At 41.0% G+C, this 12,830-nt stretch overlaps 1 protein-coding gene across 3 annotated transcripts in view; it reads left to right on the forward strand.

Annotated features, from left to right (window-relative positions):
- Nucleotides 1–323: 323 nt before the first annotated feature.
- The window catches only part of PALS2 (protein associated with LIN7 2, MAGUK p55 family member), a 108,476-nt gene continuing 95,969 nt past the window's right edge, over nucleotides 324–12,830 (forward strand). For all 3 annotated transcript variants that reach the window (XR_008391254.1, XM_053663611.1, XM_053663612.1), the window contains exon 1: nucleotides 324–408. The gene's annotated coding sequence lies outside the window, so the exon portion shown is untranslated. The remainder of the gene's footprint in view (nucleotides 409–12,830) is intronic.

Here is a 12,830-nt window from a genome sequence, read left to right on the forward strand (position 1 = left end):
TTCCCGGAGGCGGTGGCACCGCCTCGCCTCGCGCCTGAGCGCGCTCCCGGACGTCCGGCGCACGCGCGAGGCCGGGGAGCGCGCCCCGGCGGCAGCGACGGCGGGAGTAGGAGGAGGGAGGCTGAGGAGAAGCTGGCGGAGCGCGCGTGGCGGCGACAGCGGCGGTGCCGGCGGCGGGAGCCGGAGCTGAGGTGGCGTGCGGAGCGGGCAAGGGACGGAGGGGGAAGGAGGCGAAGGGGAGTGAGAGTCACATTTCCAGTTCCGAACTCTGAGCCCCGAGTTTGTAGATGGGGCTGCTTCGCGGCGCCTGCGGCTGACAGAGAACAGCAGCAGCGGGCGGAGGGGAGTGGAGCGGCGGCGGCAGCGGCGGCGGCAGCAGCGGCGCGGAGGCGGCGGAGGTGCGAGTCGGTGAGTTGCCCGGGGTCCCACATCGCTTGGGTAACGGTCTAGCGAGAGCTGGGGTCGGGCGGGGCGGCGCCCTGTTGCTGCTCACCACGCGCCACGCGGGGACCTGGGCCCGCCCCGCCCCCTCCACACCTGGGGTCCCACCAGTGGGGGCTGGAGGCAGGGAGGGCGACCAGGCGCCCCTGGCCGGCCACGAGGGACGGGCGCCTTCGTCGGGCCCTTGGCTCCTGGGCTGCGGGCGGCCGGCGGGGGTGCAGCGCGACAACGTGTCTGGCCCATGCTGCCGGCTGCCGGGCCGGCTCTACCCACGCTCTGCCCTGCTCGGCCCAGTCTGGGCGGGGCGGGGGCTGGGGGCGCAGAGGCCGGCACCCTTCTGCGGCGTGAAGTCTCGAATGGGGAACCGTGCCGGGGCGGCCACTGTCGGGGTCAGTTCCGAGTGGGGGCGATTCCGCAGGCTCTTGGCTTGCTCCTTGGCTCCGAATTCTTGGTGAGAAGGCTTTATGCAACTACTGCTGTTACTTCCCGGGCACGAGACTCCAGTTTTTTGGCTAAAGTGGTTGTGGGCCGAGCACACGCTGTTCCGGGGGCGTTCGTTGCCGAGGCGGTGCTTTCCGATCCTGGTTACGCCAGAAAGGTGCCGGGGGCTTCTCCCGCCACACCCCCGCCCTTGGTGACGGGGCAGGAGGGAGTAGGTTGAGGGCTCTTACGGCCTGTTTGATGACAGCTTGTGGATTGGTTGGTGGACGTTTTTGTGCAGGACTTTTTAACACTTTATTGGGAGTTTAGTCTCAATCTCACCAGCTCCTGAGCTTCCATCATCCTTTAAACTTCCATCAGCTGGAGCATCGTTTGTGTAAATGGGGGTGGGGGAGAGTAGGGGGCAGGCGAGGAAGGGAAATGAAGGCTGATGGGGAAGCGTAGGAAATTGTCTGCATTACTTACAAACAGCCTGTTAAGGGCAAGTTAGCCACGATTTACCCTTTCCTACGCCTTTGGGGATTGTTGGAATTTTACTCTCTACTTCCCGAATTGGTCTTCTTGTAATGTGACTTGGAACATTTGAGGTGCGTTAAAATGGTCTTCAATTGGAGTATGATTTAGCAGCCATTTCTTCCCATGAAATCTTTCAAATGGTCGTTTGGAAACTTACGTATATCGAATATATTAGACGAGGTAACACACTGTTATCAATGCGGAGATCGTTGCGGTGCATGGGTATGAGAGCAGACCTCACCAGGCCTGATTATAGTCACCTTCAGAGTCCTTACAAAGAACTTTTATTGGTTGTGTCACTTTGAGGTCATTTGTATCTGAAATTATCATACACTTAAACCCATGTTTAAATATATGTTTGCACAATGTGTTACTTTTTAAGGTTCATGTTTAATTTAGACTAGGATTACATAATATACAAATGGTAATACTTTTAATCGCTCTGTGAGATTGCACACTAAACAGGAAAAAACATTCAGGGTATGTGTATGTGTGTCCTTTTCTAACTAATACCACCTTAATACCTTTTCCACTTAGAATTTCAAAATGATTTTTTTAACATTCTGGATTCAATAAACACTGGAAAAATTAAGGTGCTTAAGTGACTCTGGTAGGCTCTATGTAAGGCAGAATCATTTTATGCTGTTCTCCAGGCCAACTGTTGGATTTTTAAAAAATGAATCACATTTTTCTTGAACATTCAAGGGAGCAGTTTCCTCTTCTGTTCTGCCTTCCTTTCTTTCCTTCTCTCTCTATTTCAGGCTGAAACTCTTCCAGAAGACTACACAGCCTGCTGCTGTCTCTCCCCTCTCCCTCTGTTTTTAGTTTGGGATAACCAAGAAAATCATAATTATGAGACCCTGTCTGTATATGTTACTTATTGAAAAGCTTTTTTTAAAATTGAAATTGTTTATTTATTGAAGTTTATTTATGTACTTCATCAGTGGATAACAGATGGTTAGCAGAAGACAACCAAAATTTTAATTAAATGACTTCCACATTTTTTGACATCCAAGCTTCGTTAAAAGTAATATCAGCAAATTATTGCTGAAAGTTGCAAATAGTACAGAGATAGTCCTGGTCAAAGGTTATCTAATTATAAAAAACACCAAGAAAATAAATATTAAAGGCAAGAGGAACCATTTGTACTTTTGACATTGCTTACTTTATTATAACTTACCTAGTTTTAGGTGATTTTGAAAAGTAGTATTTTGTAAATTAGACCTTAGGTATATACTACTGAAGATAATTTTTTTTTTTTTGAAGATAATTTTCTTTTCCACAGTGATTCATTTGGTGACTAAATTTGTATCAGAACTCTACTTCAGGTGGATATAGTTAACTTGCAAGAGATGTGTTGGTATTTATTTCAGGACACCTTGCCCATTAGATGAAAACAAGACTGGACTGTTTGAGGATATCGTTAAGTTATTCCCTGAAAAATTATGCTACTTTTGTTTTACTTGTAGCTTCTTTTCTTCCAAAAATAGTCTTCACATTTATGAATGTCGTTAAGAGCAAGACAAGTGTAAAAGATCTCCTTACGGCCATGGTATTTCTCCATTGTAGGGACTAGGTTCTGTTTAGAGTATTTTTGGTCAGTCTCACCGGAGCTGCAATGATTTCCCTACTCTCTCTGCTATTTTTGTGTGGCCACTGGGGGGAGACCTTACAATTTAGGTGGACCTTATCCTTCCCTCACGTGCACTGGCTGCTAAGCATCCCTGGGCACTTTGCCAAACTGCTGGAAATGTGTTGGGGAGGATGCACTCAGAATGAAGTCTGGATCAAGGTGTGTAATGACTCTTATTTCTGTAGCTCCCATCACACTCACAAAGTACCTCCCTTTTATAGATTGTGTTATTAACAGTCTACTTTTTGGTCTACTGTTAAGTGGGCTAACTAAATATCTAACATAGTGAAAGATGAGATTCATGAATATGTTACAGCTTTCAAAGATCTGACTTTACTGATGATAATGTCAGAAGCAATGCAGGTTTAATCACTTGCTTAGTGTACACAGATATTGGTTGTCTGGAAAGATCTGTAGAGAGCCTCACTCTTCTGCGAGGTGTACTATATCCAAAGCTCTTTGAACAGATATGTCTCCTTTGAAAAAGCTTTCAGAGGAGAGATGTTGAAGCATCCCTTGCACTTAATTTCACCACCCAGGGGAGTTCTTTTTTTACCATAGTAATAGGGGTAAGATTAAAACACAACTTTTTTAGCCACTAAGCTGTGGCTGTTCTAAAGTCAGAAGTCTGGTTTTTCACTTTTTCTCATCTGACAGTATTTAACCATGTTAATGTTGAATTTAATGACAGTGAACTCAGTTAACAAAGGATGTTATGTTTACAAGAGCTTAGAGTTTATGTGTTTATGTTCTTCCTTAAGGCCTTTGTACAGTCTTGATCATAGCAGATTCATTACAAGTATAATAAACCGGATAGAATTTAGAGTAGTTCCTATCATCCTGTTATCCTAGATTGTTCTTCTTACTTCCTTTCAGGTGGCTTTGCTGTTGTCCTAACTTTCTTTTTAAAAAAAATCATAGTGTATGAGAAGAGCTGTTTAGGAAATGTTCATTCCTGGCTAACCTCAGGATTGTGTCAGATACTCGAGGATGAGAATTTCTACAGGCCTGTAGGTTAAAGTCATCACCAATATGAGGCAGTGGTATAATATAATATAGTGAGTTTTTAATAATGCTCAAGTTTTTTCAGATACTTTCCACTGCCTACCAGTTTCTATACATGATGTAAACATTACTTTATACTTTACCACTGTACACTTAATTCCTCTTACATCTGTTACTTCTTTGCCAGTTCCCTCACACCCCCTGGTTCACTACATTCCATCTGCACTGCCCTTTTTTTTATGTTCCTCAGAAATGTCATGGCTTGTTTTTGACTTAGTACTGTTCCTTCTGCCGAGGTTTTCTTCCTAAAGCCTTACATGACTGCCTTCTTTTCATCATTTCAGGTTTCCATTCAAATACTACCTTTTCAGACCAGCAGTACTATCTAACTACCATTTCACAGTAACACTGTCCTCACCTCCCACTACCCCATTGCCTTCTAATTTTTTGCAAACCATTTGTTACAACTGATATTTATTGTCTGTATGTTTTCACCAGAGTGTAAGTCCCATGAGAAAAGAGTGATTTTATCTCTTTGTTTAACATTATATTTCAAGGACTTAGACCTGTCCCAGACACATTGTTATTATTAAGTAAATATTCCTTTTCTTTTTAAGTGTGAGATTCTGTTCTTCCTGAGGTTTTGGTGTTAAAATGTCCCTTTAGGAAATGATAGGAGTAGATGGTAGTGGTGGTAAGTAGGCTAATTTTGGCTGTAAGTCATAGAAATCCATCTAACCCATATAAGCAAGAGGAGAAATTTATTGTGAAGACGCAGGAGTGTGTAATGGAATCCAAAGGTTGTGACTCAGGGACTCCAGTGCCAGCATGATACACTTCCTCTCCTCTCTGGTCCTCACTGTGCATTTGCTTCATTTCTGCTCTGGCTGCAGAGGACCCCTTCCTAGTCCTCTTAATGGAAAATGTGTCACCAGCAGCTACGGAGTTTCCCCTGTACCCACCCAGACAACAGGAAACAGGTTCATCTAGCAGCTGTCTCCAACCCTGTTCAGAAATTGTTGTGTTAGAAGTTGGTTGTACTTGCTGTGACCACGTGAAATGAGTTTGGAGAGACGACCCAAGTTGGTGCCCCAGTGATCATTCATGCACACATTTGACCACCTCCCCACCAAAAGCTGTGTCCCCTCTTCTAAAGTTTGATGGTATATGAAGCTAGAGGATCTGAAAAGCACTCTCCTGGTGATACTCAAAAGAAATGTTCTTTCTTTCATGGATGGACTATACCATTTGGTTGAGGACAATAAAACATATATAAAGGAAAGAAACAGTCAACAAAAATAGCATGGTGATAATTCAGGAACTGAGAAAAATATTTGCAATTTGTATTACAGACAAAAGGCTAACTTCCTTGATATGAGAAGAGTACCTATAAATGGATTTAAAAAAAGATCAACCATGAAGTGAGAAAAGATCATGAACAGATAGTTCACATAGAAGGAAATCCAAAAGGTTCTTAAGCATATATAAAGCAATTCAACTTCACACATAATAGAAATATCATAAATTAAAAATATATTATTTTCACCTATTATATTGACAGATAAAAAAGGTTGATAAAGCTTCTGAAGAGGATGTAGACTAACAGGTGCTTCCTCATATTGCTGGTAGAAATATAAATCAATAGAATTTGATATGATTGAAATTTCTGAGAAGTACTAAGGTAAATAAAACTGTATGGGAATATGCATAAATTGATGTGTTTGTAGGAGAAGGAGCTAACGTACAACTTATTTTTCTGAACATTAACTTGTGTTGCTTCACTTTTGGCTTTAGTTGTAAAACAAACCCAGGGTAGGGTAAAGGCAGCATCATTGTATGTCCATCCTTTACCGTCAGCATCATCCTCACCCCTATCCTTCTAGGGTCATACTTAATTCCCCTTCTCAGATCTCCCTTTCTTCTGCCCTAGTGCTGATGGAGTTTGTGTCTAAATCACTGAGATTTCCATATACTTTGTGTCTTTCAGAGCCTAGCACTGTCTTAGCTACTTGGTAGCCCTTAAGTAAAGACTAAAGTGAAAGAGCTTAGCTTATTAACCTTTTATAGATCTACTTCATGATTTGATACTTTTGGAAATCTGTAAAAATTGATTCAGAATTTCACTCGTAAATGTACTTAGAGTTTTATTACAATAAATGGTCAATAGTGCAATTTTGCGTGTTATAAAGTATGTTAAATGAAATTTTTTCATGGTTCCTTTGTTTTATAAAATATTGTTAGAGTTTAGTTGAGTTGGGTAAATGTTGTAGAAAAAGTGGGGAGGGCAGCTGAAGATGAATGGAACTTTTCTACAAAAAATTGTCAAAGTGAGAGGAAAATGATACTCTGAACAGATGAAGGGCCATAAGCTTAGGGAGAAAAAAGTGAAGAGTGGGGATTAAAAAAAATTTAGAGAAAGTCTGTGGTGGGACTTAGAGGGGCTACATCTTGTAAAGGAGTTTTACCCTAGGAAAATGGTAAGCCAATTTATACAAATGTATACTATGAGGATACCACTTATGTTCTGTAGGTCATTTTTTACCATGAACTGACTCTGGTACCAGAGTCCTCTGTCTAAGGGGCCATCAGGGTCCTTTAGAGTTGTTCTGTGCCAAAGGGTTCTAGTTGAGTAGGTCTGGTGTGGGGTGAGAGCATGTTTATATCTTTAAAGTCTCCAAGAGCCAATACTTATAAAATAACGAGTGTTATAAACATTCTTTTCAGTGACCAAATCAGTCAGCATAGCCTTTAGGATCCCATCATTTCGGTAACTCTAACCGTAGAGCATGGTCCATCTCACCATGGTCTCTACTTTAGCCAGACTGATACCTGTACAAACATCTAAACAATTTTCATTTCTTTGTCCACTTTCATACTCTTCTTTGCCCCCTTGTTTCTTCTTCATTAATAAGTGTTGAAGTTTGCCTCCCTCCAGAAGTTGTTATTGGCTGGCCTCATCCACATTTAATGTCTTCATTACAGGAAAAATTATAACACAACACTTACATAACTGACAAGTATACTAGTGACTGATTTATATCTTTGCACTCAATATGATCCTTGCACATATATGCTAGTTTTACAATTGAAAGTCCTCATTTTTCTTCTGGATACCAAGGGCTGGGAGCTTAGTCATAGTTGGCTTACTGTCGATAATGGCATCACTAGTATTACCAGATGCTTGCTGTGTTTCAGGAGCTATGATATAATAAATGTTCTCCACACAGTACCACTTTTGCTCATCAACAGGTTTTTTAAATCAAACTAAAAACCTTATATTATTATATTGGTTTCCTGTGGCTGCTCTAACAATTTGCCACAAACTTAGTGGCTTAAAGCAAAAGAAGTTCTTTCATAATTCTGAAGCTGAGCATCTGAAATCAGTGTTATTGGGCCAGAATCAAGGTGTCGATGGGGCTATGCTCCCTCCAAAGGGTAGAGAGGAGAATCTGTTCTTTCCCTCTCGCATGGTTTCTAGTGGCTGCCAGCATTCCTTGGTTTGTGGTGACATTATTTCAGTATTTATGGGCAAGATTTCAAACCTCTCAGCTCTGGTCTTCTCATTGCCTTTTTCTCTGTGTGAGAAAGGAAGAGAGAGAAATCTCCCTTTGCTTTCTTTTCTGAGGACTCATGCAATGGCATTTAGGACTCAGCTCATGAGCCTGGATAATTTCCCCATCACAGGATCATTAATTTAATGACTTCTGCAAGACCTTTTCCCCAAATAAGGTAACATTCATAGATTACAGGGACTCACACATGTGTATCTTTGGGGGACCATTATTTCGTCTACCACAATGATACTTCATATGGTCCAGGAGAGGAGGGTTGGAAAAGTCTTTCTGCCCCATTCTCATCCCTCTGTCTCTAAGTGGGTGTTTCTTAGTCAGGGGCAGTTTTGCTGCCCTCACCTTATTACCCCAGAGACATTTGTTTGTCATAACTGGGAGGGGCTTGCCGTTGGCATCTGTCAGGAAGAGGCCAGGGATGCTGTAGACAGTGCTCAAGACAAGGCTCCACAACAAAGCATCATAGTGCTGAAGTTGAGAAACATTGTTTTCTAAAGGCAACTGTTGCTAGTAGTTTCTTGAGTATCATTTCTGACAAAAATTTTGTACCTATATCAACACAAATTATGAGTAGAACCCTTTTGAACTGATTTGATTATGGTTGGTGTTAGTTTTTGGTTGATTGAAAGGTTATTTTAAATATATTTTAAATATATGACAGCAGAGAGCTGAGTCAACGCAAAAAAGAAAAAGTTCCTTTCCACACAAAAAAAACGGCAAAAGTCAACAAGAACGCCAGCCCAAACCAGGAGGAAAGAAAGATCTCCCACCCTTGAGAGGGCACCCGCCACCCTTGACAACATTATTGATTATGCTATTACACTTATCCCTTTTTTTCTTCCCCTTTATTTCCTTCTGCCCTGCATGCCCCTTCCCACCAGCATTCCTCCCCCTTAGTTCATGCCCATGTGTCATGCATATAAATTCTTTGGCTTCTCCATTTCCTATATTATTCTTAACCTCACCCTCTATTTGTACCTACCATTTATGCTTCCTATTCTCTGTACCTTTTCCCCTATTCTCCCTCTATCCTGCCCCACTGATAACCCTGAATGTGATCTCCATTTCTGTGATTCTGTTCCTCTTCTAGTTGTTTGCTTAGTTTGTTTTTGTTTTTAGGTTCAGTTGTTGATAGTTGTGAGCTTGTTGTCATTTTAGTGTTCATATTTTTGATCATCTTCTTTTTCTTAGGTAAGTCCCTTTAACATTTCATATAATAAGGGCTGGGTGATGATGAACTCCTTTAACCTGACCTTATCTGGGAAGCACTTCATCTGCCCTTCCATTCTAAAGGGTAGCTTTGCTGCAGAGAGTAGTCTAGATTGTAGGTTCTTGCCTTTCATGATTTTGAATACTTCTTTCCAGCCCCTTCTTGCCTGCAAGGTTCCTTATGAGAAACCAATTTATAGTCTTATGGGAACTCCTTGGTAGATAACTCTCCTTTTCTCTTGCTGCTTTTAAGATTCTTATCTTTCACCTTGGGTAATGTACTTATCATGTGCCTTGGTGTGTACTTCCTTGGGTCAAACTTCTTTGGGTCCAACTTCTTTGGAACTCTGAGCTTCCTAGACTTCCTGGAAGTTTATATCCTTTGCCAGATTGGGGAAGTTCTGCTTCATTATGTTTTCAAATAAGTTTTCAGTTTCTTGCTCTTCCTCTTCTCCTTTTGGCACCCCTGTGGATTTGGAAGTTGGAACATTTAAAGTTGTCCTGGAGGTTCCCTAAGCCTCTCCTGATTTATTTGAATTCTTGTTTCTTCATTCTGTTCTGGTTGAATGTTTATTTCTTCCTTCTCCAAATCATTGATTTGAGACCCGGTTTCCTTCTCTTCACTGTTGGTTCCCTGTACATTTCCCTTTATTTCACTCTGCATAGCCTTTACTTTTTCCACTAGTTTGTGACCATACTCAACTATTTCTGTGAGCTTCCTGATCACCAGTGTTTTGAACTGTGCATCTGATAGGTTGGCTCTCTCTTCATTGCTTAGTTCTATTTTTGGAGTTTTGATCTGTTCTTTCATTTGGGCCATATTTCTTTGTCTGGGCACACCTGTTATATTATAAGGGATGGAGCCTTAGGTATTTGCCAGGGTGGGGCAACCCAGTGCACTATGTTGCAGTACTGTATGTGGGGGAGGGGTCTGAGGGAGAACAGTGCCATTTGCTAGGCTCTTGGCTGGCTTTCAACCACTTCCCCCACTACCCATAAGCAAATTGGGCTTGGTGGTGCTGATTCCCGGATGGGTGGGTTTGTGTATGTTCTAGGACCCTGTGAGTCTCCCCAATGAACTCTCCTGTAAGGCTGGGAGTTCTCCTGCCACTGCAACCCCCACAGGTTTTTACCACCAGAGGATATGAAGCTTTCTTTTCCCACTCTGGAACCCTGGGTTGTGTGGTCTTTCTTGCTCCCCCCCAGTTGTTCCCAGTTTATCTGCACCCAAATGTGGGACCAACTGGTCCGCCAGGGGCTACCTCACTTACTCCACCCGCCCAGGTCCTTCACCTCCCACCTTCCCATGAGTGGGAAGGCTGCCCGTCTCCACTTCTCCTGCTGGTCTAAATGAATGTTTCCTCTTTAATTCCTTGCTTGTTGGACTTCCAAGCTCTATTTTCTGGCAGTTCTGGTTATTTTTTTGTTTTTAAATTTGTTTTTGTCCTTCTTTTGGTTGTGTGATGAGGAGACAAAGTATATCTACCTACATCTCTATCTTGGCCAGAAGTCCTGAATGAAAGTTGATTTAAGTGAGGAGTCAACAAATGATTCACACATACCTTAAATACATGTTTAGTTAAAACTTACAGGTATACATTCGTTTGTCAGTCAGTCTTTTATTTAAGTGTGCATCTATTGCCTGGGGCTCTGCATCGAACTTCTCATGTGAACTAGTACATTATCACTAAATCCTAACTTTGGAGGAAGAACTTTAAAGTTTCTGAGGGAATTTGGGTGTAGGATCCTTGTTGTGTTTTATGACTCTTAAGTTGTTTATAGTTGTCTTGCTCACTTTTAATTATATAGCAGTTTGGCTTTTTGTTGTCTTATTTTGCTTTATCACTTGCCTTCTTTTGAGTCTTTCCAAAGCATTCAACTTGTTTTTCATATAAAGAATTATATAGTTTTGATGGTTTTCTACCAAATACAATATTGTGTGTGCAAAGAAATTCTATTCTGTACAAAAAGTAATGGCTCTCTAAGATAATAAGATAACTACCTCCAGTTGCAGTTCATTAGAGTAGCTTTTAATCTGGTGATATAATGATATCTGATGTCATAGTTGCTTCTGAACTTTTGGAGGTTTTGGAAATTTTTGTTTTAATGTAATAATGACAGTTTATAAGGTATCTATAGGGTTGGCCAGCAAGTCCATATGTTTTTTTCCTGTAAAATGAAAGACACATTTTTCATTTTCACGAGTAAGCTTATTGATTTGGATATTTTGAGTATGTCGCCTGTCTCCAGTGTACTATAATGTTGATTGTTCTCACTTAATGTTTTGATTTGATTGGCTGGTCTACCCGACCATGTAACATTGTCCAGAGAGAAATCACCAGCACCAACTTCGCAGACCACTTTTGACATGTTCAGTCACAGTACCTTCTCTATACACTCTGCACAAATCTTTTTTTTGCATTTCAGTTGCATTTTTACCTTTCTTGAAATAACAAAGCATAATATACCAAAATGTTGCGTATTTTCTTCCATCTTCAGCATTAAAATGACTGCACAAAAATTCATCAATTTTGATAAGTTTGTTTTTTTTAATGCATGCTGATCTGACAGCTGTTAAATATAGTCTAAGAAAATTGTTTCAAATTAAGTTAAAAACAATTAAGTGCTACTAGAGTGGAAAAAAAACAAATGAGCTTTTTGGCCAACCCAATATAAACACTATGTTGATATTACCAGTTTGATGCTTGGGTTACTTCTCTAGTAAGGGAAACATTGGTTTTTTATTAACTATAATTAGTATTATTTGCAGTTTTGCTTACTGGAGAAATACTCTCAGTTTCTTTTTTAAAGTATTTTATTATTATTATTATTATTATTATTATTATTATTAGAGAGAGGGGAAGGGAAGGGGAAAGAGAGGGAGAGAAATATCATTGTGTGGTTGCCTCCCATGTATCCCCCACTGGGGACATGGCCTGCAACCCAGGCATGTGCCCTAACTGGGAATCGAACCAGTGACCCTTTGCTTCACAGGCCCGCGCTCAATCCACTGAGCTACACCAGCCAGGGCTCACTGTTCTTACAATATAGTTAAATCATACAGTTCCTTGAAATTAGGTACTTTATTTCCTTTTATTTGTTTTCTTCCTCAGTATAACAGGAGAATTAGAGACATGGGTTGTAACCCCAGTTTTGCTAATGCCCAGCTCTTTACTTTGTTCTGTACACAGGTTTATGTGGTACACACAGTAAGCTTACTGGCAAATGTGCCTGGTATCTCTGCTTAACTCAGTGCACCTTGTTTCTAAAACAAGGAGTGTAATATCTACATTATAGGGTTGGTTTAATTGTTTTTTTAATTTTAAAATATCTTATTTATTTATTTTTAGAGAGAGGGGGAGAGAGGGAGAGAAACATCAATGTGTGGTTGCCTGTCTCGTGCCCCCTACTGAGGGCCTGGCCCACAACCCAGGCACATGCCCTGACTGAGAATCGAACTGGCAACCCCTCAGTTCACAGGCCGGCACTCAGTCCACTGAGCCATACGAGTCAGGGCTGGTTTAAGATTTTACTTGGGATAACGTAAGTAAATTGTCTAGCAGAGAGGTTAGTACATTTTAAGTTTTCAGTAAATGTCAATATCCTTGCCTTCTCTTACTGTCTGGTACAGTGTTACACATACTTTGGAGATTATTTGTTGAGAAACATGTTTTCAATTGCCTGTGGTTGATTCATAACTTTCATTTCTTTTCTCCATAATATGAGGTATGTCTTAGTTGGTATTTTTTAAAAGACCTTTGCTTTTAAAATAGTCCAGTAAAGTATGAGATGTTAAATAAAGTTAGTATCTTATTTTTACATGACATTTCAGTTTGTTTACAAAGACAAATTAAAAATCAAGTGGAAAAATATCTATATGACCTCAAAATTTTCTTCCAACATAATCTAAAGATATGATAAAATTCATGTAGTCCCAATTTTTCCTCCTGCTTTCCACCTAAAAGGCTACAAAAGTAGCATTTGATAATGTAGCATTTTGCTTTGAATGAAGAAAA

This window comes from Artibeus jamaicensis, unplaced genomic scaffold (genome assembly GCF_021234435.1).
Source record: "Artibeus jamaicensis isolate MK-2021 breed Jamaican fruit bat unplaced genomic scaffold, CSHL_Jam_final contig_3230, whole genome shotgun sequence".
NCBI lineage: Eukaryota > Metazoa > Chordata > Mammalia > Chiroptera > Phyllostomidae > Artibeus > Artibeus jamaicensis.